Source organism: Gorilla gorilla, chromosome 3, assembly GCF_029281585.2.
Source record: "Gorilla gorilla gorilla isolate KB3781 chromosome 3, NHGRI_mGorGor1-v2.1_pri, whole genome shotgun sequence".
NCBI classification, from domain to species: Eukaryota; Metazoa; Chordata; class Mammalia; order Primates; family Hominidae; genus Gorilla; species Gorilla gorilla.
In genome coordinates, this window is record NC_073227.2 from 21,052,759 (window position 1) to 21,078,814 (window position 26,056).

The 26,056-nt window shown below is 35.9% G+C and overlaps 1 long non-coding RNA gene across 1 annotated transcript in view; it reads right to left on the reverse strand.

The window, feature by feature from the left end:
- Nucleotides 1-862: 862 nt before the first annotated feature.
- Nucleotides 863-26,056, reverse strand: part of LOC134758297 (uncharacterized) — a 494,525-nt gene continuing 469,331 nt past the window's right edge. Inside the window, exon 3 of the long non-coding RNA XR_010133331.1 lies at nt 863-1,890. This is a non-coding gene — a long non-coding RNA (uncharacterized lncRNA). The remainder of the gene's footprint in view (nt 1,891-26,056) is intronic.

Genomic DNA, 26,056 nt, shown 5'->3' on the forward strand with positions numbered 1-26,056 from the left:
AGTAACGGGCAAAGTCAGCATTTAAACCCATGTCTCTCTAAATAGGTCATTTATTTAACAACTCAGTATACACTTATTTGTAATTAAAAATGCAAATAATGACTATTGAATAAATGAATGAGTCATTTCATTTGATCTTATTTTATTTATTTTTAAACTAATGAAGCTGAGAAACAAAGACATTGAAGAATTTGCCTACTTTTACAAGTCTTACAGGTGTTGGAATTTTGACCTTTTCTTTCTCACAAGGCAATTGAAAATTTCAGAAAATATTATGATGATGGGGTGTCAATAAGAAATTACAATGAGCCATCATTTGGGGTAAATTAGTCTTAAACAAACAAACAAAATGTTTCTTGACAAATGTATAAATGACCTAAGAAGTCATAGACCACTTTGAGGTTATCAGGCAGTTTGTTGACAAATAGGTAGAAGGTAGAGACCAAAAAGCTGAAAAAGACACTGCCAAACAAATAGCCACCAAAATGAGTGAAACATTTGTCTCAGATTACATAGTGGTGATAAAGCTGAGAAAATTGTAATAAAATGGCTTACCTTAAAGATTTGTAAGATCTTTCTTCAATGTGCTTCACGTAAAAGTTCTCAATGTAGGAAGATAGGTCAGATGCAAAGGTCCTGAGCTCCAGGATAGGTCTGCATGTGCTTATATCTCAACTCTACCAAATACTAGGTGTGAACCTTAAGAAATTCCCTCATATCACTGGGCTCCAGAGAATGGGAATACTAATTATATCTACTTCATTTACTGTTATGAGGATTTAATGAGACAATCCATTCAAAGCATATAGAAAATGCCTGATGTATTTAAATAGAGAGCATGCAATGACTAAACGAAAACATACCTTATTAAAATTGTTTATTTTACATCATAATATAAAATGGTCTTATTTCATTTTAAGAAAATAAAATTGTGGGCAGACATCTTCTGATGTTAAAATTATGATTCTATCACCATATCTTTTTTGAAAATCTGTTTTCCCTATTAATGATCTAAGAGTTACTTTGCCTAGAACACCATCACTAACCAAAGCAATCAGGAAACTGAGAAATATCCAGTCAAGTACACGTCAGTTGTGGTGTTCCAAATCCACACTATGATATTTATAGAGGGAGATGTGCTGACACTATAAGCGATAAAGTAATGGTGTATTGTAGGGGAAAGCATTGAATTAAGAATCGCTGTTGAATTGGTCAATTCTTTGCTTAAGTCACATTGCCTTTCTGAGTCTTAGATTTCTTAGATATTTGAAACAGGGGCTTGGGCAAAATTATGTCTATGGTTCCTTCCATCTCTCAAATGGAAGTTATTACCATTTTAGTGTTGCCTTGGTAATACCATACAAGTATTAGTATCAATTATTATTGTAAATAATTTGAGATCTTCTCCTTCCTGAATCACTGCTACAGTCATTAAATTCAATTACCTCATTATCTAAATTCACATGAATTATAACCCTAAAAGGGATGTATGTGTAAAAATGGCTTTAAAGAAACCAATGTGTCACCTCATGCATTTATAAAATAATCAAAAGTGCTGAGGCCATATGGTAAAAGGTCCAAGGTTCGCTAACTCCTTTCCCCAGTCTCTCCTTTTGACTTCCATTTCTATCCCACATCTTGGGGTATTTATTTATCTTAAGTTTAGATGAGGCTCTGCAGTCCCTGAAGGAGACATGGAAAGATTCAGTTCTGAAGAGGGACTTGGGAGAAAACCATATTTCATGCCCATTGGCATTTGGGAGGCTGTCGAACTGTCTGTTGGGAAGTTTCTTGCAGAGTAAAAACAGAGAGTTTGAGGGTGGCCAAGCATTTGACTTCCCATCTGACTTGGGTGCGTTGTTGAAGCTCTCAGCACCTCCAGCTCACCATCTGCAGGATAGATCATCAGAATGTAACAGACCATTTATTCTGATGACCTTGTTTTATTGATGTAGAAATTGAGGCCCTGAAAGTAAAGCAATGTTCCCAAGGTCACAGCATGAGTTAGAATTTCCAATCAGAGACCACATTCTCAGCCATCCCTTTCCCTCTTTTAAGTCGAGCATGAGTTGCTGACAAGAAAGAATTCTGATAATTGTGGGTAACAGTGCACAATTCAATTACTTTGTGGAGTTTTAGCCACACAATGAATTTAGTTTGCTGCAGTGGCAAGATTATGGGCATAGGTTTCAAGCAGACCTTAGCTGAGTCTTTATTTTTTATTCAATAGCTGTGTATTTCTTTAGCCTATGGGCAATCTTCTGTTTCCTTCTTTGTAAAACAAGGATAGTAATATCTGCTTCCTGGAATTTTTACTACATTAAACTGTAATTTGATAGCATATCCTAAGGAGTGGAGCATAGTGTTAGACACAGTGAGGACTCTAAAAAATCCTTGTCTCCTCCTACAACCTCTTTGAGGCTGTGATAATCACATTTAGAGTTCAATCGTTATGCATTTTTCAAAGAACACCCAGAGATAATTCGCACAATTCTGCCTTTTAGATATTTATTTTAGTCACACTGTAGAAAAATTGCCACTAAAACTGCTTTACCAAGGAATGAAAAGCGAATCCTGAAAATAATAGTAAGAGAACACGGGCACACAACCACAAATACACATCACATGTACATATTTACTTCAGTCTTCCTCTCCCAACATCCACTCCAAAGAAAACCACTAAAAGAACAGGTAAATTATTTTTATTTTTAAAGGCATAAATCTGTAGGACAAAGTGGAGAGAATGGAGCAACAATTTTGAAAGCTGGAAAGCAGATGCCTGATCTGCAGTAACTAACTTAGCAGGCACACAGAAACCGATCTTTTTGCTGGCAGTGAGGAAAGCTGAGAAACAAGTTGATTTACACCATCGAACCTATTAAAGGCTCAGAAGTTTGTTGTATCATGTACTTCTGAGTACGGGAGAGAAGATGGGGCAACATGCAAGAGATGCAGTTGAAACACTGTCAAAGGCAATCAGATCCCTAGATAGCTCCTCTTGTTCATATAGCATTCCCCTCACCTAGGTAGAAGGAGGGCTTATTCCTTAGGAAAGGTAAAACAAAGGGTCAGTTGATAGATGAATGATAGGCGTAGTTAGATATGAGAATGGGAATGTCATCGTGAAAACATGGCAAACCAGTGAAAGTTTGCATACTGTTGAGATGTTGAGACCTGCTTGCCTTTTCTCCACGTGGAGCTTTTGGAGGGCTGGCAGCCAGATATGTCCTGGAGACTGAAAGAATCTTCTCTACAGCACCGAGTTAGTCTAAGGGAAAACACCTGGCTTCTAAGTCTATTTTGAAAAATTGAAAGGACAGACCCCTTTGACACACATGAAACTTCTCACCAACTATCAGAGCCCATTCTTAGAAACTGGTAATCACCCAACGTCATTTGATATTGAAAAATAATATCTAATGTAAAAGTCAGAAACTAAATAGTAGGAGGAGGTAGGAAAAGGAGAAGGGAGAGGAGAAAGACAAAACACATAAACCCAGAGGGGAGAGAATTTACAAAGTACTGTCATTAGTATCTTTCAGATAATAAGAGAATATATTTAATCTACAAATAAGAACAGGAAGCTATGAAATAGGAACTCTCAAAGAGGATTAAAAAGAAATCCGAGAATTATGAGAAATACAAAAAAATATATAGAAATATGGAAGAAAAAGATAAAGAAAAGTCCAACAGAGGCTTTTGAAGATAAAATTCAGGAAACATTACGTAAAAAGTTGAACATGATGACAGAAATGAAAAATGAATTAAAGACAAGAGAAAAAAACATTATGACACATCCAAGAGGTTCAACATCCAAATATTTTGAATTCCAGTCAGGGAGAGTAGAAAATTGAGTGATAAAGATTTCATAAAAAAAAAAATTCAACACAGTTTCCCCAAATCTGAAGTACATGAATTTCTGTTTCAAAGGGCTTAGCACGCTGCATGGGAGCAAACCAATACCAAGACATGAAGAACTTTCAGAATATTGAAGAGAAAATAAGATATTTACATAAAAGATATATAACGAGAATCAAATAATATCGCATTTGTCACTGTCAACACATAAAGCTAGAAGGAAATGGGAAAATGTATTAAAAATTTCTAGGGAAACTGATGTGTCCCCTAAGCACAGACGATCTCTCAATTTCATATAAAAATACAATAAAGGCTTGGCCTGATCCCAGCACTTTGGGAGGCCAAAGTGGGAGGATCACTTGGGCCAAGGAGTTTGAGACTAGCCTCGAAACATAGTGAGACCCTATGTCTACGAAAAAAAAAAATTAAATAAACCAGGCATGGTGGTATGCACCTGTGGTCCCACCTACTCAGGAAGCTGAGGCAGGAGGATTCTTGAGCCCAGGAGAACAAGGCTGCAGTGAGCCACGTGCCAATGCACTACAGCCTGGACAACAGAGCAAGACCTTGTCTCAATTTAAAAAAAAAAAAGCCACAATAAAGATATTTTCGGAGAGAAAAGGTCTCACATTTTCCAATTATTTCTCAGCAATCACCTGGCAGACTTGATTTTCTTTTTCTCTAAATGAGGAAATAAACCAGGAAATATGATCCAAAATCCAAAGAGGAGATCCAACAAAAGAGAGAGGCAAAATTGATTACCACAGTGAAGGGAACTAATGGGGTTGCCTGTGCAGTTCCAGAGAGCCACGAGGCCAGGCAGACGCAGGCAAGAAGAAATTTCCTTAAGAAGATGACATTTTAAATTATCGAAGGTATTTGTCTAAAGTATTTTTGTATATTCAAAGGAGAATTAGACAGCTGGAAGAGAATTGAGAGTTGAATTAATCATTAAGCACATAGAAAATAAGCCAAATTGTTGACTTCATGGGTTATTTCCTATGCAGGAAAGTAAATATAATTACATTATATGGATCACATAAAATAGCACTTGTACATTAATAATAAGGGCATAATCAGTATTTACCTAATCAAAATTGCTAGATAAATATATGGGGAAGATAAAGCAATAGAATTTATTAGAGAGAATGAGAAGTCAAGGGGAAAATGGTGGTAGTGGGGGGGTGGGTGAAAGAGAACAAAATCGCATCTTCTATTTTGGGAAGTCAGTATATAACACCTGAAACAAAATCTAGAAGTATAGCCATGTCATTTGAAAATACAGGGCAAATATCACAGAATTAGCTTGAAAAAGTTACAAGCAGCCGACACTAGGAAGAAGGTGGAGCAGACCTGCTGTTCTTAACGAGTCTTGCATTGGATCCTTTTTAACCATATGCATGTTTACTTTTGATAAAAATAAAAAGGAAATTAACTACTGTTTTCCAGGCTTCCTCTTTAAGATATCTGTCCAATCTCCAAACTATTAACTGGAATACTAGTTATCATTTTTGAATTGCCTCATTTTTTTTCTACTGGAACCGTGAACAAACAATGATATATCCATGCAATCAACTAAATTTGACGCACTGTTTGTTTCTTCCCGTGTATTTTAAATGTAAATTACCAATAGTACAATTAAGAAGCGCTTGTTGATGTATCACTCAGAATCTTACCTTACAGTTATCTACCTGTTGCCCCACACTAAAAGCATTTTTTTTTAACAGAATCACTCCTGAAAGGTAAGTTATTGCTTTCAAATAACCACTAGAGGGAAATGTTGCTCTTTTTACTAAGTAGTCACAGTCCGCTAGGGAACAGTTTCCTCAAGCAATGAGTAGGAATTACAAAGCCATGGCCTGCGTCATTTTTCCCTTCCTGGAGTGTAGAATCCTGAAGCTTGAAGGGAGCTTGCAACCCATCTAGGTCAAGCTCCTCTGACCTCTCCCTTTCGGCACTAAAAGAAACCAAGACCCAGAGAGGAACAGCTTTTTTAAGTCATAGGATAAAGGAAGCAGAAAAACCAAGTGCTAAAGACAAAATTTCCTTATTTACCTAAGCTGGGCAAATCTGGAATGAAACAAGAGAGTAACTCAGAAGAGTTGGTTTTTAGTTCAAGATCATTAGGCAGGGATTCGATAGTAAGAATTAGCACTGGTTAAATGTTTGCTGTGTGCTGAGTATACCTGTTACCATGTGCTGGGACGACTTTAGATGTCTCCATTCTTTATTCTTATCCTGATCAGAGTTGTGTGTGGTAGAAAAAATTATTTTCTATCCCTTTTCTACAGATGAGAAAACTAAGCCACAGAGAGTTTAAGTCACCTGCCCAGAATCAGACAGGAAGTGATTGCAGACCAGGGATTCAAAACTAAACAACGTAGCTCTGGAGTTCATGACTAATCATTCTGCTTACTGCCTGTCAGTGGAAGACCTGGAATTTATCTGTGAATGTGGAAAAAGCTATCACTCCTTCCTGGGGAAGTGGCCTCACCTCACCCTTTGGTCAGATGAGACGACGTGTCCCATTGACCACAGAGATCCTTCAGGATTTATCAGGGTGGTAGACAGAGCTTTTTAAAGGACTGATTTCTTTCTATTCTCCATGTCTCCCATGATGCCTGGCTCAGAGGACTGGCTCATGAAATGTTAGATGAGTGAATAAATATGATCCTAACGACTTCACAAACAAATCAGTTGTAGAGAAAACATACTGTGTCACATCTTGTCATTCATAAAATTTAGGAAAATGCCACAAAACTATCTTTGTCCACTTGGTCTCACTTAACATTGTAGAGTTGATCCAATCAAATGCCTAATTCTACCTGATTTCCCCCCAAAATTTGTAATGCATTTTGTTCAGTCCATAAAGCATAGTCTGTCACTGTGTACATAGGCAGGCTCCTAGGCCCACTGCACTGTGTCATTTCATGAGCTGATGTAGCTGATATGTCACTGCCTTATAAAACACCTGGGGTCTTTATCACTTATTGCTGTGGGCCCAGCCAAGTCTTCAACTTCTCTGTTGATGGAACTTTGAGCTTGTTTAACTCACCATTCCTCACAGCACTGAGGCTTAGGGAGGGGAAGGGCTCCTATTTAAAAATAATAACCATGTACAAAGAGGAGGATTTAACAACGGAGTTTACAGCTAGGGAAATTTCCTTTGCACAGAAGGAAAACACTTCATGAAAAATACCTACAGATTTTCAATCTTCCTACTGGAAGGTTTGAAGTCATTTAGTGCAATTCTAGAAATGTAAGGGGTTAAAATGCCCATGTCTTGCCCCCAAACCAATTCATCCTTTACCTATATTTAGAGACAGGGTCTCACTTTGTTGCCCAGGCAGAAGTGCAGTGTAGTTATCATAGCTCACTGCAGCCTGAAACTCCTGGACTCAATCGATCCTTCCACCTCAGTCTCCCTAGTAGGTAGGATTACAGGCACAAGCCACTGCACTGAATACATTGACTTTATTTTGGTGAATGTCAACATATGTATAAATTCTTGTAATCACCACCACAATCAAGATACAGGACTGCTTCATCACACTAAAAAAAACCTGATATTTCTTAACACCCAAACCTCTCTCCTCTCTTATACCTGGTGAACATTGATTTGTTCTTCATCAGTACAGTTTTGACCTGAGACTGCTATGTAAATGTAACACAGAGCGTATAAACTTTGAGACTGTCTTCTCTCAGCATAATGCTTTGGGGATTCTTCCAAGTTGTTTGGTGCATCTATAATAGTCTATTCGTTTTTACTGCTGAAAAATATTTTATTGTATGTGCATTAGTCTGTTCTTATGCTGCTAATAAAGACATACTGAGATTGGGTAATTTATAAAGGAAAGAGGTTTAATTGACTCACAGTTCAGCATGGCTAGAGAGGCCTCAGGAAACTTACAATCTTGGCAGAAGGGAAAGCAAACATGTCCTTCCCATCGTGGCAGGAATGAGAAGTGCCCAACAGAAGGGGGGAAAGCCTTCAGATCTCATGAAAACTCACTCACTATCAAGAGAACAGCATGAGGATAACCACCCCCATGATTCAATTACCTCCCACTCAGTCCCTCCCAGGACATGTGGGGATTGTGGGAACTACAATTCAAGATGAGATTTGGATGGGACACAGCCAAACCACACCAGAAGTACCACAATTTGTTTATCCATTCACCTGCTGAGAGATACTTCAGTTGTTTTCAGTTTAAGACAATTACAAATAGGACTGCAATAAACATTCATATGCAGGCTTTCTGTATGAACATAAATTTTCATGACTATAAGATAAATACCTACATGGACAACTCCTGGGTCATCAGATAAGTGTATGTTTTACTATACGATAAACTGCCAAAATATTTTCCAGAGGAGCTGCATCATTTTGCTTCCCCACCAGCATTGTATGAGAGTTCCAGTTGCTCCACATGCTCATCACAGTAATTCATAATTCTCTCTTTTTTTTTTTTGCAATTTTAGGCACTCTAATACTTATGAACTGTTACCACATTGTAGTGTTAACTTAAATTTCTCTAATGAATTATGATGCTGAGCATCTTTTAATTGTGCTTATATTTTATACACCTGCTTTGGTGAAGTGTCCATGGAAATATTTTACCCTTTTTCCAAAAAACCAAAAACAAAAATAAAAAACAAAATAGGTTTTGTTTTCTTATTGTTGGTTTTCAATAATTTTAAACTATATTCTGTATGCAAATCTTTTGTCAGACATATGATTTGTAAATATTTTCTCCCAGTCTATGATTCTGCTTTTCATTCTTTTAACAGTACCTTTCAAAGAGCAAAAGTTTTGTTGTGCTTTGCTTTTTTAATTTTGATAAAATCCAATTTCTTACTTTTTAAAAATAATTATGATTTGTGTTTTGGTAATGATATCTAAGAATATCTTGCTTAATGCTAGGTCACAAAGATTTTCAAAAAGGTTTGTCATTTAATGTTTTACATTTAAATCTGTGATTGATTTTGAGTCAATATTTATATTAAGTAAGAGACTGACGTTGAGGTTCATTACATTGTATTTGAATGGTTAATTTTCACAAAACAATTTCTTGACAGGATTATCTATTGTCCATCGAACTGCCTTTGCATCTTTGTCAAAAATCAGTTGGCTACATATGAGTGGGTATATTTATGGATTATCTTCTGTTTGATGGATCTGTGTGTCTATCCCTTCAATGCCACTATGTCTTAATTAGTGTAGCTTTATAGTAAGTCTTAAAATCAGGTAGCATGAGTATTACAACTTTATTCTACTGTTTTAACCATTTATAACCTTTCTGTAATAATTTTAGAAGCCTTAAGTATGATGCTAGCTCTTGGTTTTTTGGAGATGGTTATAGGTTTAAGAAAGTTTCCTTCTACTTTTAGTTGTCTGACAATTTTTGTCATAAATGATGTATTTTGCCAAATGATTTTTCTATATGTATTGATATGATCTCCTTTTCTTCTGCAGGTTGTTAACATAATGAATTACACTAATGGATTTACAAATATTGAATCAGCCTTGCATTCCCTAAAAAATTCCATCTTGGTCTTCTGTATTATTTTTATTAATATTTATTACTAGATTTGGTTCTTTAGTATTTTGTCAATTTTGTGTCTATTTATATAAGGGATTTGGTTTGTAATTTTTTCTTTTGTTTTATATCTTGTTTTGGTACTATCATTGTCTGGTTTTGGTATTAGAGTAATACTAGCTTCCTAAAATAAGTCAAAAAGTGCTCACTCCTCTATTTCTAGAAGAGATTGTCTGGAATTGGTGTTACTCCTTTATGCAATTGGTAGAATTATTCAGTATATCCACTTGATCAGGGGTTTTCTTTATTGAAAGGTTTTAATTTATGAATTCAATGTTTAATAATTGTGGCACTATTTGAGTTATTTATGATATTTTGAGTAAGTTTTATACTGGTTTCTTAGGAATTGGTAATTTTATCTAAGTTATAAAATTCATGTACATATTATTTATCGTACTTTTTATTACCCTCTTAATATTTATGAGTTCTGAAGGAATATCCCAGTTTTTTTATTTTTTATTTATTTTTTATTGGGGAGTACCTAGTAGGTATATATATTTATGCAGTACATGAGATATTTTGATACAGGCTTGCAATACATAATAATCACATCAGAGTAAAAGGGTTTCCATCACCTCAAGCATTTATCCTTTATGTTACGATCCAATTACATTCTTTTAGTTATTTAAAAATATACAATTACATTACTATTGACTACAGTAACCCTGTTGTATTACCAACTGCTAGGTGTATTATTCATTAGTAAGTTCTATCCAAACTGTTCTTGTCTTTCTTTTTCCAGCTTTATTTTGGTATATCAATTTTGTTGATCTTTAGAAAAGCCAGCTTATTGTTCAACTTTTTTCTACTCTTCTTCTATTTAAAACATTATTGATTTCTATTTTTAAATTATTTCCCTCCTTCTATTTGCTTGGGTCCATTTTGCCCTTTTTAGTTTCTTAAGGTAAGAACAGATATATTGATTTGAAGCTTTTCTTCCTTTCTAATATAAATATTTAATGCTATGAATTATTCTTTAAAAACTGCCTTAAATGAATTTCACAAATCTTGATATGTTTTATTTTCATTTTGATTCAATTCAAAATATTGTTCTAATTCCTTGGGACTTCCTCTTTACCCAAAGGAAATAAAATCAGCCCTCATAGAACTATCTGCAAACCCACATTTATTGCAGCATTATTCACAATAGCCAAGATATGGAAACAATGTAAATATCCATTGATGGATAAACAGATTAAGAAATTATATATATAAATATGTATATGCATATATGTGTGTGTGGATACACACAGACACACACACACATAAGAATATTATTCAGCCTTGAAAAAGAAGGCAATCTGGGGCCGGGTGTGGTGGCTCACACTTTGGGAGGACAAGGCGGGTGGATCATGAGGTAAGGAGATTGAGACCATCCTGGCTAACACAGTGAAACCCCATCTCTACTAAAAATACAAAAACAAAATTAGCCAGGCATGGTGTGGGTGCCTGTAGTCCCAGCTACTTGGGAGGCTGAGGCTGGAGAATGGCAGGAACCCGGGAGGTGGAACTTGCAGTGAGCCAAGATTGCACCACTGCACTCCAGCCTGGGGGGCAGAGCGAGACTCCGTCTCAGAAAAAAAAAAAAAAAAAAAAAGGCAATTTGGCCTTTTGCTACCATGTGAATGGACCTGGAAGGCATCATGCTAAGTGAGATAAGGCAGACACAAAAAGAAAAATACTGCATGATCTCAATGATATCTGGAATCTAAAAAAAGAAAATTGAATACATAGAAACAGAGAATAAAATGGCAGTTACCAAGGATAGAGGTAGAGAAAGGAAATGAGAAGATGAAGCTTAAAGGATGCAACTTGCAGATATGTAGGATGAGTAAGTCGAGAGATACAACGTGCAACATGAAGAATATGCAATCATGTGTTGCTTAATAACTGGGATATAGTCTGATAAACATGTTGTTAGACAATTATGTCATTGTGTGAAGATCACAGAATATACTTACTCAAAAGTAGATGAGCCTACTACACACTTAGGTTATATGATATAGCCTATTACTCCTAGGCTACAAACCTTACAGCATGTTACTATACTGAATATTGCAGTCAATTTTAACACAATGGTAAGTATTTGTGTATCTAAACATAGAAAAGGTACAGTAAAAAATAGTATTATAATTTTATGGAGCCACAATTATATACATGGTCTGTCATGGACTAAAACATCATTTTGTAGCACATAACTCTAATTATAATATTGTATCCTATACAGGAAATTTGCTAAGACAGTGGACTTTAGACTATTTTAAGACCAAAAATGCATCACTATGCAAGATGATGGATATCTTAATTTGCTTAGCTATAGCAACTACTTCACTATTTATATTAAAACATAATGTTTTGCACCTGAGATGCATACAAGATTTTTTAAATCTCATAAAATACTTAAAAGCATGCTGTTTAATTTTCTTTTCTTTTTTCTTTTTTTTTAAATTAAAACGGAGTGTCACTCTGTCCCCATGCTGGAGTGCAGTGGCGCGATCTCGGCTCACTGCAACCTCCACCTCCTGGGTTCAAGCGATTCTCCTGCCTCAGCCTCCCGCGTAGCTGGGACTATAGGCACGCACCAACATGCCCAGCTAATTTTTGTATTTTTAGTAGTGATGGGGTTTTGCCATGTTGGCCAGGATGGTCTCGATCTCTTGACCTTGTGATCCACCCACCTGGGCCTCCCAAAGTGCTGGGATTACAGGCATGTGCCACTGCACCCAGCCTATTTAATTTTCAAGTGTTTGAGAGTCTTCTGTAATCTTTGTTATTGATTTTAGTTTAATCTATTAGAATGAAAGAGTAACATTTGTATGATTTCAAGTGATTTTAATTTTTAAATTTGTTTTGTGACCTGGAATACATTCTATCTTGGTGAATGATCTCTGTCCACTTGAAGACAAGGATGTACATTCTTCGGTTGTTGGTTGATATGTAAAACGTCAGTGTAAAAACATCCAGCTTTGATGATGTTGTTCAGTTTTTCTATATCCTTGCAGACTCAGTATCCACGGAATCTATCAATTACTGAGAACGGAGGTTGAATTACTGAGAGCAGAGGTAATACATCTAAATATAATGGTGGATTTGTATACTTCTTTCGGTTCTGTCAAATTTTGTTTCATATGTTTTGAAATTCTATTGTCAGTACTTATTTTACACATTGAGGACTTTTATGTCTTCTTGATAAATTGACCTTATCATTATGTTATGTCTCACTTTATCCCTATTGTTCTTTGCTCTGAAGTCTACTTTGTCTGATACTAATATAGCTAAATGTTAACCATAGTTTTCTTTTTAAAAGAAAAGCTTTGTTCTGAAAACAAAATTCTTTAACAGTTATTTTAGAGGAAGTCTGCTGGCAACAAATTCTCTTAGTTCTTCTTTATCTGAGACAGCTTTATTTCACTGTCATTTCTGCAGGAATTTTTCATTCGATGGAGGTTGACTGTGTTTTTCTTTAGGCCCTTTAAAAATGCTTTTTTTACTTCCTTCTGGCTACCGTGGTTTCTGATGAGAAATCTACAGTCATTGAAATTGTTGCTCTCCTAAGTAATGCATCATTTTCTCTGTCGTCTTCAATATTTTTTCTTTACTTTCCAGCAGCTTGATTATAATGTCTCCAAGTGTGAATTTCTCTGTTTGTTTGTTCATTTGTTTTCTGTTTGGAGTTCGTTCAGCCTCTTAAATCTGTAAGTTTATGGGTTTTGTCAAATTTGAGAGGCTTTCTTACTATTATTTCTTCAAATATTTTCTCTGCACACTATTTTTCATCTCCTTCTGGGACTTCTTTGACATAAATGTTAGATTTTTTTATTTTCCCATTAGTCTCCGAGACTCTGTTCCTTTTTCTCCGTCTTTTCTCTCTGTGTTTTTCAAATTAAATAAATTCTAATGACATATTTCAAGTTCACTGACTTTTTCTTCTAGCGTATTCATTCTGCTAGTAAGCCCCTTCTGTGATACTTTTACTTTGGTTAATGTGTTTTTCTGTTTTTAATTTCCAGTCATTTCTTCTTTATATCTTCTATTTGTTTTTGTTAAGACTTTCTACCTGCCCATTTAGTTCAACAACGTTTACCTTAACCTATTGAAGCATTTTAAAAATAGCTATTTTGAGTCTGTCAGATAATTCCAACTAGCATTTGTTGATTTTCTGTTTCTCTCGAGTTAAGATTTTCCTGATTCTTTATATATTGAGTAATGCTTGGATTGTGTTGTAGATATTTTGAGTATTACCTTATGAGATACTAAGTCTTGCTTAAACCATATGGATAATCTTAAGCTTTTAGTTTTAGTAGATCCATGCATGCACAGCTTGGGGTGTGTCCAGAAATTCACAAATAATTTTTAGGTGAATTTTTGGAAGTCCTTCCTCTCTGAAATCTCAAAATCTTCTCATTTCCTAGGACTCCCCTTTTTAGCCTACTATTCCAAAAGCTGATTTATTCACCGGAGTCTTCCATACTCCCCTTTGCTGTGCACAGGTCTGGGGTTAAGCTGTGGAGGACAGAAAAGGTAGGGGTGGGGGTATAGAAATAAGAGTTTTCTCCTCCCTCTTCAAAGCACAGCTTCTTTATCCAATAGGAAGGTTCTACTCAGAATTCTAGGTGTTTGTGAGAAGCTACAGGCTGAAATATAAGATATTTTGCAAATAAGCATTTACTGTATTCTCTCTGGCCATTAGGAAATCTGTTCTTACTACTCAAGCTGTAACTAGAGTACTTCTCTTGAGTTCTTTCAGGTTCTGGGGTGGGTTGCACCAGGCCACGTGGATACCAAAGTAAAAAAGAATGAAAAACTCACTGCTGATTCAGTGATACATTGAATTTTGGCCTTCTTCGCCACCCCTCCTGCTACTAGTTATTTTTTAGAGTACTCAAAGTATCTTCTCCATTCACTCAGTCCAGGTTTTATAGCTGCTTTCCATGGAAAATCCAGGATGGAGTATTCTTACTTCATCCTTCCCATATCTGAATCCCCCGCATTGTGTTCATTATTCTAAAATCCAGAACATTCTTCTATGGGTAGGCTTTGCCTACTTCTCCAGCTCTTTCTTTTCCAAAATCTAATGAAATTAAATTATGCTGTTTCCCACATGATTGCTGTCCTGCAAAAATTGGTGCACACAGAATAAAATGTTAACGGAACTTCTCAGAATTGTGAAACACAAAGGCTGTTTCTTGCATCTACATGTGTCCACACTATTCCATCATAATTTGATGCCCTTCCTCTGTCATCTGTGTTTGCATAGTTAACTCCCACTGAGACTTTAAGATTCAGATCAAGAGTTGGCTTGAGCTTGAGGTAGGTGTTCATGTTCTGTTCACACTCCCATGGTGTTCTGGACTATTTACAAATGCTTATCTGGCTAGCTGTGTCTCCTTTAAGCACTCTGTTATTTTTATGTGTATATCTCCAGTGCCTAAAAGGAAGTGGATGTTTCATAAATGTTTGATGAATGAATGAATGAGAAAAGAATAAAAATTCATTGAGTGCTCACTTTATAAATAATGTTATTTACTCTGCACAATCTTAAAATAACATAATTGTATTAGACATGTTTTGCAAGTGACTGTCTCTCACATTACCTGTCCTTGCTAAAGATGAATTTCCCCAACCCACAGCCTCAGCTGTCATAGTCAATTGATCATGGTGGGCACTTGCTCAAGTTCAGCTTACCCAAAGGCTGACTAAAATTCTATGGCTAGCAAGGAAAACATGAACTAGGTAAATCATCACAAGCTTTTTGGAATTTTGAAATAAGGAAACTAAGAGAATGTAGCCAGCTGGATCCAGACAACAGCATATAATTGAGACCAGTGTGACAACAAAGGCCTTGTCCAACCTGATACAAATAAGAGAAAAAGTAGTTTATAGACAGGAGGTAGTGAATACTTACAGAGAAACAAGAGGCCATGGAAGCTTTGCAGAGAGACCATGATAAGAGAGTGGGGAGGATGCCTGCACGGTTTCCCATATACAGCTCCCCCAAACTGACTGTTCATATACAAATTATTAATCTTACTTTTTCTTAAGACCCATGGCATACTTTGTAAAAAGAACTTCTTGAACTTTCTTGAGTGAATTTTTATTGTTCACTAGCTCCTTATTTAAGCACACATTGATGGTTACTAACACAATAACCATTAGCTCTTTTATTTTAAAGCCCTGAATTATATCTACATTTTCCAGCCTCCTTCATGTAGCCACATTTCCCTGAGAAGGTTAGTAGCATCCACAACCCAAGAGATACATTTTATTTGGCTTAAGCCAAATGTTGAAGATCCCTACTATTATCAGTGCTTAGATTATGCAAAGAAAGGTGGTATAGTTCTGGCCAATGACGTGAGAGGGACTCAACTGGGGGACTTACGCAAAACAGGGTTTTATGGGAGGCTTCTTCAGGGGTTTGAAAAGGTCATATTCTAATTTTATTGTTTCTTCTCCAGGAATAAGCTGAAATATACTACAGAGTAAATTTCCTCTCATCAACTATTTGGTTATACTAAGGTATAGACAATGAACAAGAGGCAGAGAAATACTTGATGTCCCCTTATTTATCAATTTAGAATAATAACTTGGTTCTTTAGTACCTTCAAAGGTGAAAACTTTGTTTAATTATTTTTTTTTAATAATACAAGGTCTCATCCTTTCACCCAACCTGGTGTACAGTGGAGCAATCTCAGTTCATTGCAGCTTGGACCTCCTGGGCTCAAGTGATCTTCCCACCTCAGTCTCCTGAGCTTCCTACTGCTCGAACTTCATTGTACTTCTTCCCAGGAACAACTCTTACCAGCATCAACAATGACCTCTGTGTTCTGCTATTGAAGTTCATCATTATTTCATTTCTCCTTTTTTGTATAAATAATTTATTCTCTCTGCTTACACCTTATCACAGTGACCTGGTTCTTTTCTCTCCTAGATGGCTACATCTTCTTCACTCAGGTGCATATCACCATGCCTGTCTAATTTTTTTGTTTTTTATAGAGACAGGGTTTCTCCTTGTTTTCCAGGCTGGTCTCAAACTCCTGAGCTCAAGCAATTCTCCAGCCTCAGCCTCCCGAAGTGCTGGGATTACAGGTGTGAGCCACCATGCCAGGCCAAAAGTTTGTTTAATTTTTAATTGTCATTATGAAATCAAGGATTTTTACTTATTTCATATGTTCTGATTAATTTTAGTTATAATTCTTAAAAGGTCATAAAATTAGAATATGACCTTTCCAAACCCTTAAAGAGACCTTCCAACCCCCTATCTATCCAACTGTACCCTGTAAGTACAGACTACTTAAGAAGGCAGCCTTTGAGACCAGGCAGACTTGGGTTCAAATCATAGTTTCTCCACTTAGATTCTGTATAACCTTCATCAGTTTACTATAGCTCTTTGTGCCTCATTTTTTGCATTCATAGAATATGCCTAACACCTCTCAGTGTTTTTGTGATGATCAAATAAGATTGAGAATATAAGGTGCTCAAGAAAATGGAGCTCTTCTATATCATCTTTCACTCCTCTTTTTAAAATTGTATCCTCTTCTTCCTATTAGGTTGGCACAAAAGTAACTGCGGTTTTGGCCATTACTTTTAATTGCAAAAGTCACAATTACTTTTGCACCAACCTAATATATTGGTAATAGTATTAATATCAGTATTATTATTTAAGTATTCTGCCCAATTTTTAATTCCTCTCTAAAGTCTATTCTATTTACTTCTACCAGTGTTGACATAACTACTGATCACATTGTATTATTTAGTCTTATTAAATCCTGCATATATGAATTTATTAATTTATTCAACAAAATTCACTATTAAGGCTGCAAGCCCACCTTATCTTTATTGATATTTATTTTATTTATCTATTACTACAGATAACCAGTCCTTTTTAAGTCCACAGCCTCTGCTCATGCAAAGACTTTGCACTTGAAAATTTTCCTTCTCTTTTCTACAATATGTTATTCCCTTTTTACCAGCTGAATCTCATCAGCTGACCTGCATGATCCATTGTATTTTATCTTCAAATGTAACCCTCTCTTGATACCATATTCACACCAAGGCTCTAACTCTATTTGTCTACTCCCACCACAGCAAAACTTGAAAAAGTTGGCTGTCACTACTATTCCAATTTCATTCTACTTCTTCCCAGGAACAACGCTTACAAACACCAGCAATGACCTCTGTGTTCTGCTATTGAAGTTCATCATTATTTCATTCCTACTTCTTTATAGAAATAATTTCTCCTCTTTCCTTTCTCCTTATCACACTGACCTGGTTCTTTTCTCTCCTAGATGGCTATATCTTCTTCATTCATTCCTTGTTGGTGACTCCCCATTTTAGCTTGTCCTTTCAAAGTGGGAGTGCCTCAGGGCTAAGATCCTGACTTTTATTCTTTGCTATGCTCATAAAGTCTTCCGGGGCAACTTCAACCAGTCACCTGCTCTGTTGGGCATCATGGAGTATCTAGGGGTACCTCCCACAGAATGTCAGCATAAAATGCTAACTGGGAGGTCCTTACCCAATTATTTTAGATAGGAAAATTATAATATGTTGTGTGTCAATCTCAAATTCACAACTAATTTTCTAAAACACAACAAAACAACAATATAAAATTGTATTACTATATACAAGTATAATATAAACTATTGTGTTAAGGTGTCAAATGTTTAACACGGTGCCTCTGAATCATCAAACCATTAAAATAGTGGTAACAGGTATCTGCTTTGTCTTCAGTAACATGACCTTTCCAGCAGCCAAGTAACATACCCATCTGTTAACACTTATAAGATTTCAAAATATTTATCAGTATGTATTTGTTGGCTGCCCAAATCTTTCTCTATACCTCTGACATCTTCCAATACTGGACTTTTATATCTAACTTTTTATTATCTTGCTCTCATTCTCCTTTATCTTTCTTGTACACACACACACACACAGACACATGTACACATAAATACACACATACACACACACACATCTGCTTCTCTTTCAGTTTTTCTCTACTTAGCTAAAGTCATCATCATCCACCAAGATATTAGAAACAAAAATTTAGACATCTTTGATCTCTTTTCCACTAATGACAACATCTGATCTATCCGCCAATCCTGTCAATTGTATTTACAAAACACATCCAATGCTAGTTCCATTCCCCACCTCCACTAGAGTATATGTATTCCACATGGTCTAAATGAAGATTGTTACCAGTAATGGTTACTGAAAGAGACTTGAAATTGAGCTCCCTGTGTTGACTCTTTCCCTAATCTACTTAAAACATTTTCCAAGCCTTCCAATTTTCCATAGGATAAAATACAAACTCCATAACACCACTTACACAGCCTTCCACGATCTGGCTGCTTCTTTCCTTTGACCTCAACTCTTACCCACTCCTCATTCCTTGCTTGTTAAGATCCTGCCACACTGGCCTGCCTTCCTGTCCTGAAACAAACCGGTTCCAGTGTTAAGGTCTCTGCCCTGCACCCTTGGCCCTGGTCTGGTCTTCCCTTGGTGGATCCATCCATTCAGCTACAGTTTAGATTAAATAACACCTCCTCTAAGAAAACTTTCTTGAAAATCCAACCTAGAAATGTCTTGCAATCACACTTCATCACAACATTCTACATAAATTCTCTGCATGGCACTTATAATGGATATTTTTGTGTGTTCAGTTGTTTATATATCTTGCCTCTCCCATTTCTATCCCTTCTGATCATAAGCCCTGTGAGAGCAGGATCTTTATCTGTATTGTACTGCTGTATCCTCTGAACTTAGATTGTTAGTGACAGATACTAAGAACTTAATAAATATCTGTCAAGTTAATGAATGAAATATTTATTGAGTGCATTATGTTCAGGTCTGCACCAGTAGCAGGAAGTAAAAAGGTGAAAAGTCATGGTGTTTGTCTTCAAGTTACTTTTAGTTAAGAAAGAAGATAATCCTGCAAAGAAAGTTTAAAATGTAACATGATGATGGAGAAATGTCATAAGTACAGTAAGATCATGGAGAAAGTACTCAAGTGTGTCCCAAAAAGACAGGGACATTTTCCCAGAGGAGGCAGTGCTGAAAAAAGCTACTTAAGGATGAACAGGGATCTGTGTGTTGAGTAAAAGGAAAGGCATTCTTTGCAGAAAGTACATGTTCTAATATCTAAAAGTTGTACAGTATTCCTGGAGTATATTGCAAGTAACAGAGTCATAAACTCTAAGGCTGTTTGTGTGGACAGAGGAAAGAGCATGCAGGTTTCCACATGACGAGTTTACCGTGATCAATAAGGGGTCCCTGAAGAATATTGGGCATAAGAATAGGGACATTCATGAACTAGAGAAATCCCCTCGTCATAAGTGAGGAGAATGACTTCAAAATCAAAACAGGAAAGCTAGCTAGAAGTCTATTGCAATTATTTAAGCAAAAAGTAATTAACCAGTTAGAGTGAAGACAGAATAAAGTCCAGGAAGAATACATGAGACCTGGTAAGTAAGAAATCTAGAAAAGAAGTATCAGTATTCTTAGTGAACCCAAGCTTTAGGCTTTATTCATCTTGAGAAACCCAGTGCCTAGTATAGTCCCTGGAACAAAGAAGAAGCTCCATATAGATTTGCAAATACAAATCAAACTGTATTAAGAGCAATTAATAAATTCAATATGGTAACTGAATACCCTGATTACTACAAATGAAGGTATAGTTATGGTATCATGATTTTATTTTATTTTTTTAACTGTAGATACACATCAGTTAATTTTAAATGATTTGTTAGGGCTGGGTGCAGTGGCTCATGCCTGTAATGCCAGCACTTCGGGAGGCCGAGGCAGGTTGATCATCTGAGGTCAGGAGGTCAAGATCAGCCTGGCCAACGTGGTGAAACCCCATCTCTACTAAAAATATAAAAATTAGCTGGGCATGGTGGCGGGCGCCTGAAGTCCCAGCTACTTGGGAGGCTGAGACAGGAGAATCACTTGAGTCTGGGAGGCGGAGCTTGCAGTGAGCCAAGATCACACCACTGCACTCCAGTCTGGGCAACAGAGGGAGACCCTGTCTCAAAAAAAAAAAAACATTAAATAAATAAATAAATGATCTGTTTGTTGTCATTCGGTGGAGCTGTGGGTAGAGTTGGGAATTATAAAGATCCGCACTGTTCAGACTCAGAATTCTGAACTAGAGAAGAAATAAAAAATTAATAGCTGTCAATCCTTTCATGAAACTTAATCATTCAATTATCCAATACAAATATTTCAAATGAGTGTGAAAGTGTGTAAACAAGGATGCAATATACAATGAAGTAAGCATGTATGAATATAAGGAAATAGTATATATACATACATATATATACACGTATATATACATACATATATATACACGTATACATACATACATATATACACGTATACATACATACATATATACATGTATATATACATACATATATATACATACATATATACACGTATATATACATACATATATATACACACACACACACACACACACACATATATATATATATATATATATATATATATATATATATACACTTTTTTTTTTTTTTGAGACGGAGTCTCGCTCTGTCCCCCAGGCTGGAGTGCAGTGGCGTGAGCTCAGCTCACTGCAACCTCTATCTCTCGGGTTCAAGCGATTCTCCTGCCTCAGCCTCCTGAGTAGCTGAGATTAGAGGTGCAAGCCACCATGTCCAGCTAATTTTTGTATTTTTAGTAGAGATGGGGTTTCACCATGTTGGTGAGGCTGGTCTCAAACTCCTGACCTTGTGATCTGCCTGCCTCAGCCTCCCAAAGTACTGCAATTACAGGTGTGAGCCACCGTGCCCAGCCAGGAAATAGTATATATTTAGTAAATATTTTTTAAAATATTGAAACAATATGAATGATGTCATCCCACTTATGTAAAACAAATACACAGGAAATATCCAAAAGGGTTTCTAAGCAACTGATCCCAGTGACTTTTTCTGGAAAGTAAAACTTAAAAATTAGCTACAGTAGGAATCTTTCACATTTTATTTTATTACAGAATACTTGAATTTCTTTCTATGACAATGTAGTACTAAAAATAATCTCTTTGTTCAAAAATGAAACACAGAGAAAATCATGCAAAATAAATGTGTGGTTTAATGAGTTATACTAAGTCAAAAAGCCTCAGAACCACTACCAGGTTAAGAAATAAAACTTTACCAACCATCTAAAACCACCAAGGCATCAGTCCCATCACAGCCCCTTCCCTTCCCACACAGGTAATCACTCCTGACTTTTATAGTAATGACATTCCAGCTTTTAAAAACAGTTCTAACATCCATGTTTACCAAATATAATTAGGATTGTATTATTTTTAAACTTTGACATTTCTTTTAAGTCTCCTTTTATCCATAGATTTTTCTCTCTACCTTTTATGTTCCTTATACATTATTTGCTGAAGGATCCAAGATATATTTGAACTGAATTTGTTGACTGCATACACATGGTGCAGATCAGCATGTTCCTCTGTCCTCTGGGTTTCCTGCCAATTGGTAAGTAGACCTAAAGACTTGATCAGACTCAGGTTTGATCTCCTTGAAAAGACTGCTGGTGTTTAGCAAGACTATCGGAGACACGTATTCTTGTTTTGTCCTTTTCATGGTTACCATCTGTTGATATGTGATGCTGTGTCTGTTAATTCATTGCAAACTGCTGAAATTCTAATTCAACAAATTATCTTTTTAGTTAGTTGAATACTTGTATAAAGAGACCCTTGCCTTCATTGTCTACTTGGTTAGCTAGTGATATTGTTTATACAGGAAAGGTAAAATAAACGCTTAAAGTGTCCTTTTACTAGTTTTCAAAATGATGGATTGATTCCTTATCATCTTCATAAGGTGATCAATCATTCTTCCTCTTATAAAAATCATTATTCAAACATGGATATAAACATATTTAATGAGTTTCCATTCATTGCAATTATTTTTATTAGTGAAACTCAAATAGTGCCATATCTGGCCAGTTAAAACCTATTCAAATTGGGTCTTGAGTCTTCTAACATGACCCTAATAATTTTCCATAGTTCCATGATCATCTTGTACATTTCTCATCTGAGACTTACAATTAGCTGTACTTTTTTAGCATAAAACTCTATGTCAAAATCAATATCTGGGCACTAGGAATGCTTATTGCCACTGGGTTGATAATTGCCTTGAGGACTTTTTAGTGAACAGAGCAAAGAAGACACACACATGTGTTCATGTACATACATAAGTACCTATTGACACTTTGAATTCAAAATCAAAATTACAGAGCTTTTACATAACCTCTTCCCTATTACATCTGTATACCTGTCCTTCACATTGAAACGTTTGGTTCTCAGGACACAGGGGATAATAAAATTAGAATGCTTCATAGCATTGTTTTATTTCATCTCATATTACACAAGCAACAGTCTCAAAATAACAAAACCATTATCACCTATGATGACTAACACCATTTAAAATGATTGTTGTATATGATCTCCATTTCCCCCTCATATGTAGAAAGTTGTGCTACATCTGCATTTTCAGAACATATAGATATTACATTGTCTTTCCCTGATAACCCTCCTTTAGTCTTATTTATACAAATACTGATATATTTAAAACTCACCACCAGTTATGATGTCATTACGTCTCTAGTCATTTTGGTTTCCTAATGTTTGTTCTCAAGTAAATTCCTCAGAAGGCTCATGGGAGCAATACTCCCCAAGTGCTTACAGGTTGAATACAGCTTTTGTCCTTTATACTGAAAGTCAGGTTCATTTTAAAGATATTTTCTTTTCCTGAGTGTCTTAGTCAATTTTTTTCTGCAATAAAGCATTGTTGTCAAAAAGTCTGATGAAAATTCAATCTTATTCCCTTAAAAGTAATTTGCTCTTTCATTATAGATGCCTAAAGATTATTTCAGGTCCAATAATTTGATCAGATTGTATTTTGGTTTTGATCATTCTGGGTCTGTAGTCTCAGTTACAACTTTCAATATATTGTCTTATTCTTTTTTTTCAGAAAAATTTTGAGAACTATTTTTTTTAATGGTTTGTTTGCTTCCTGTTTTGATTTTCTTTTTTCAAGCATTCTAATTATTTGCATTTTGATCTTCTTTGGCTCCTCAATATTTATCCCCTTCTCTTGAATCCTTTTCCCTCTTTTATGAATTTCTTTTTTATTTTTAACATTTTTTATTTTTCACTTTCTAGTTCTCTTCAGGCATTATATCTTGTGTTCAATTTCTCTTCTAGTTTACCTTCATTCTAATTTTTTAAATTTTATTTCTAATTCTTTCCTGAGATCTGTCAATTAATTTGAGTTCTTATAATTTTGATTTGTTATTCTTTCATGTCTTTTTTTCATAATGTATTTTAGCTCATGTTCAAATGATAAGTTACAGTTTTATTGTGTATTGTAAGCCTATCTTCCTCAGATATTTTCACTCCGTAGGAATGTTATTCTGCTACTTATTCATTGTATTATTATAGTAACTCTGTATGAGATTTTACCTCAGTACTTTCCTGATGTACATTTTTTTTTTTTTGAGACAGAGTCTCACTCTGTTGCCTAGGCTGGAGTGCAGTGGCACCATCTCGGCTCACTGTAACCTCCACCTCCTGGGTTCAAGCAATTATCTGCCTCAGCCTCCCGAGTAGCTGGGATTACAGGTGTCTGCCACCACGCCCGGCTAATTTTTGTATTTTTAGTAGACACAGGGTTTCACCATTTTGGCCAGGCTTGTCTTGAACTCCTGACCTCAGGTGATCCACCCACCTTGGCCTTCCAAAGGGCTGGGATTACAGGCGTGAGCCACTGTGCCTGACCGATGTACATTTTTATAAGAAATAAATTTTTGTGATCTTTTAGAATTGAGAAGAGGTGTGGTCAGGAAAGCTTTTCAAACTTTTTAAGTACCTTTCTGTTTCTGTATAGTGCACTAAAATGCATAGCCTTGGTTCCTTGGATTTTCTAGTTCCGCAACCTCCCCTCGCCTTCTTTGGTCTAGACTTTCTCTTTTGTCTCTATTATTTCTAGCTTCATAAATTTTGATTCCACTCCCAGAAGTTTCTCTCAAGTGTGGGTGCCTGTCCTAGAATGGAACCTCAGAAGGTCAGTTTCAGAATGTTCTTAGCAGTCAGATGGCCCCACCCCTCAGTCCTCCCACTGTGGGCCCTTGCATTCTTCAGTTCATTTGGTCACCACACTTTCCAGGGAATACCTGCAGTATTGCGGAGGTTCTTCTGTTCTCATTGCTCAGCCCCATTCAGTTGCTTCCCTCTTCTGTACAGATGCTAATGGCACACAGATTTTGTGGTTGGTGGCAGTAGGTCCCCATTCATTTGCATTTTGGGGTTCACAGGGATACCTTGGTATCTTGCTTGCAAGTAAAATTGTTGGAGCATATTTGGATTTGCTATTTTTTGTTCTATTTTTATGCAAAAATTTCAAAAAACTAAAAAAAGTTGCTGCTACTAAAGTCATTTTTGCAAAATCTTCTACATGTATCTTAAAAATTAAAATAAAAACTGAATTAATTTCTTTGACACTATGTGTGGTGGTAGACAGTTTACTGTCCTCAATTATTCATAGCTTTCATTGGAAGAAGATAATACTTACCTGCCCACTGCCATATGACCTGCATTGTCTCCTACTAAGCAGATTATATTTCCTCTCTGTTGACACCAGGCTTTGGTCAATGGAACATGCGTAACATGGAGAACACGACGTCTTAGCATTGAGAGCCATAGCATGGTCCAGCCATCAGTCTCTTTTGACATGAGAGTGGTATGGTTAAGCGGGGAAATTCCTTCAGCCTGATCCCAGAGTAAAGATACATATGGAGCCAGAACCAACAGACAGGCACCAATGTATGACAGGAGTGAGAGATAAGCATTTGTTTTTGTAAATCACTGACTATCACAGCACAGCATAGCTTTAAAGTGTCTATTTTTTTTTCAAGCAGTGGATTTTAATTTGCGAGTCTAATTTGGTAATATTGTTAAATTGGATTAGAAATCCTAAGATAAATAAAAAAGAGGATGAAGATGATGTGGAACAGAGATTAGTAATCACTAAAGGTGGCTACTTCTTCAAGTTCTTGGAAAACAAAAGAAATAAAATGGTGTAATCAGAGTCCAGAAGTGTTATCTACAGTCTCTCTCTCTCTCTCTGTGTACATTGGGTACATATATATACATATATATACACACATATATACAGTTTTATATATATTTTTATATTATATATATGACAGTAGTTTTCTGGTAGCATCGTTATATATATATATAAAATGTAATATATATATGACAGTAGATTTTCCCAGTAGCATGGTTTTCACACCTGAATTTCTAATATATAATTTCAATTAGAATGGAGCAAATCCTAGTGGTTTAGAGGAGAGGGATCTTGAGTCCTGCTCTCTCTGCATCAGAATTCACTCCCACCTCAAGACTCCTGGAGTTGCTGTGACTTCCCAGAAGCCAAAGATTCCACAAAACATACTGTGAAAACGTAATTGTCAAAATGCAAATAAAACACAAAAAATATTAGAATGTTAAAAACTTATGTTCAAAAACAGTATTATAAGATAACCTTTAAAACATCAACTAAAAGTGT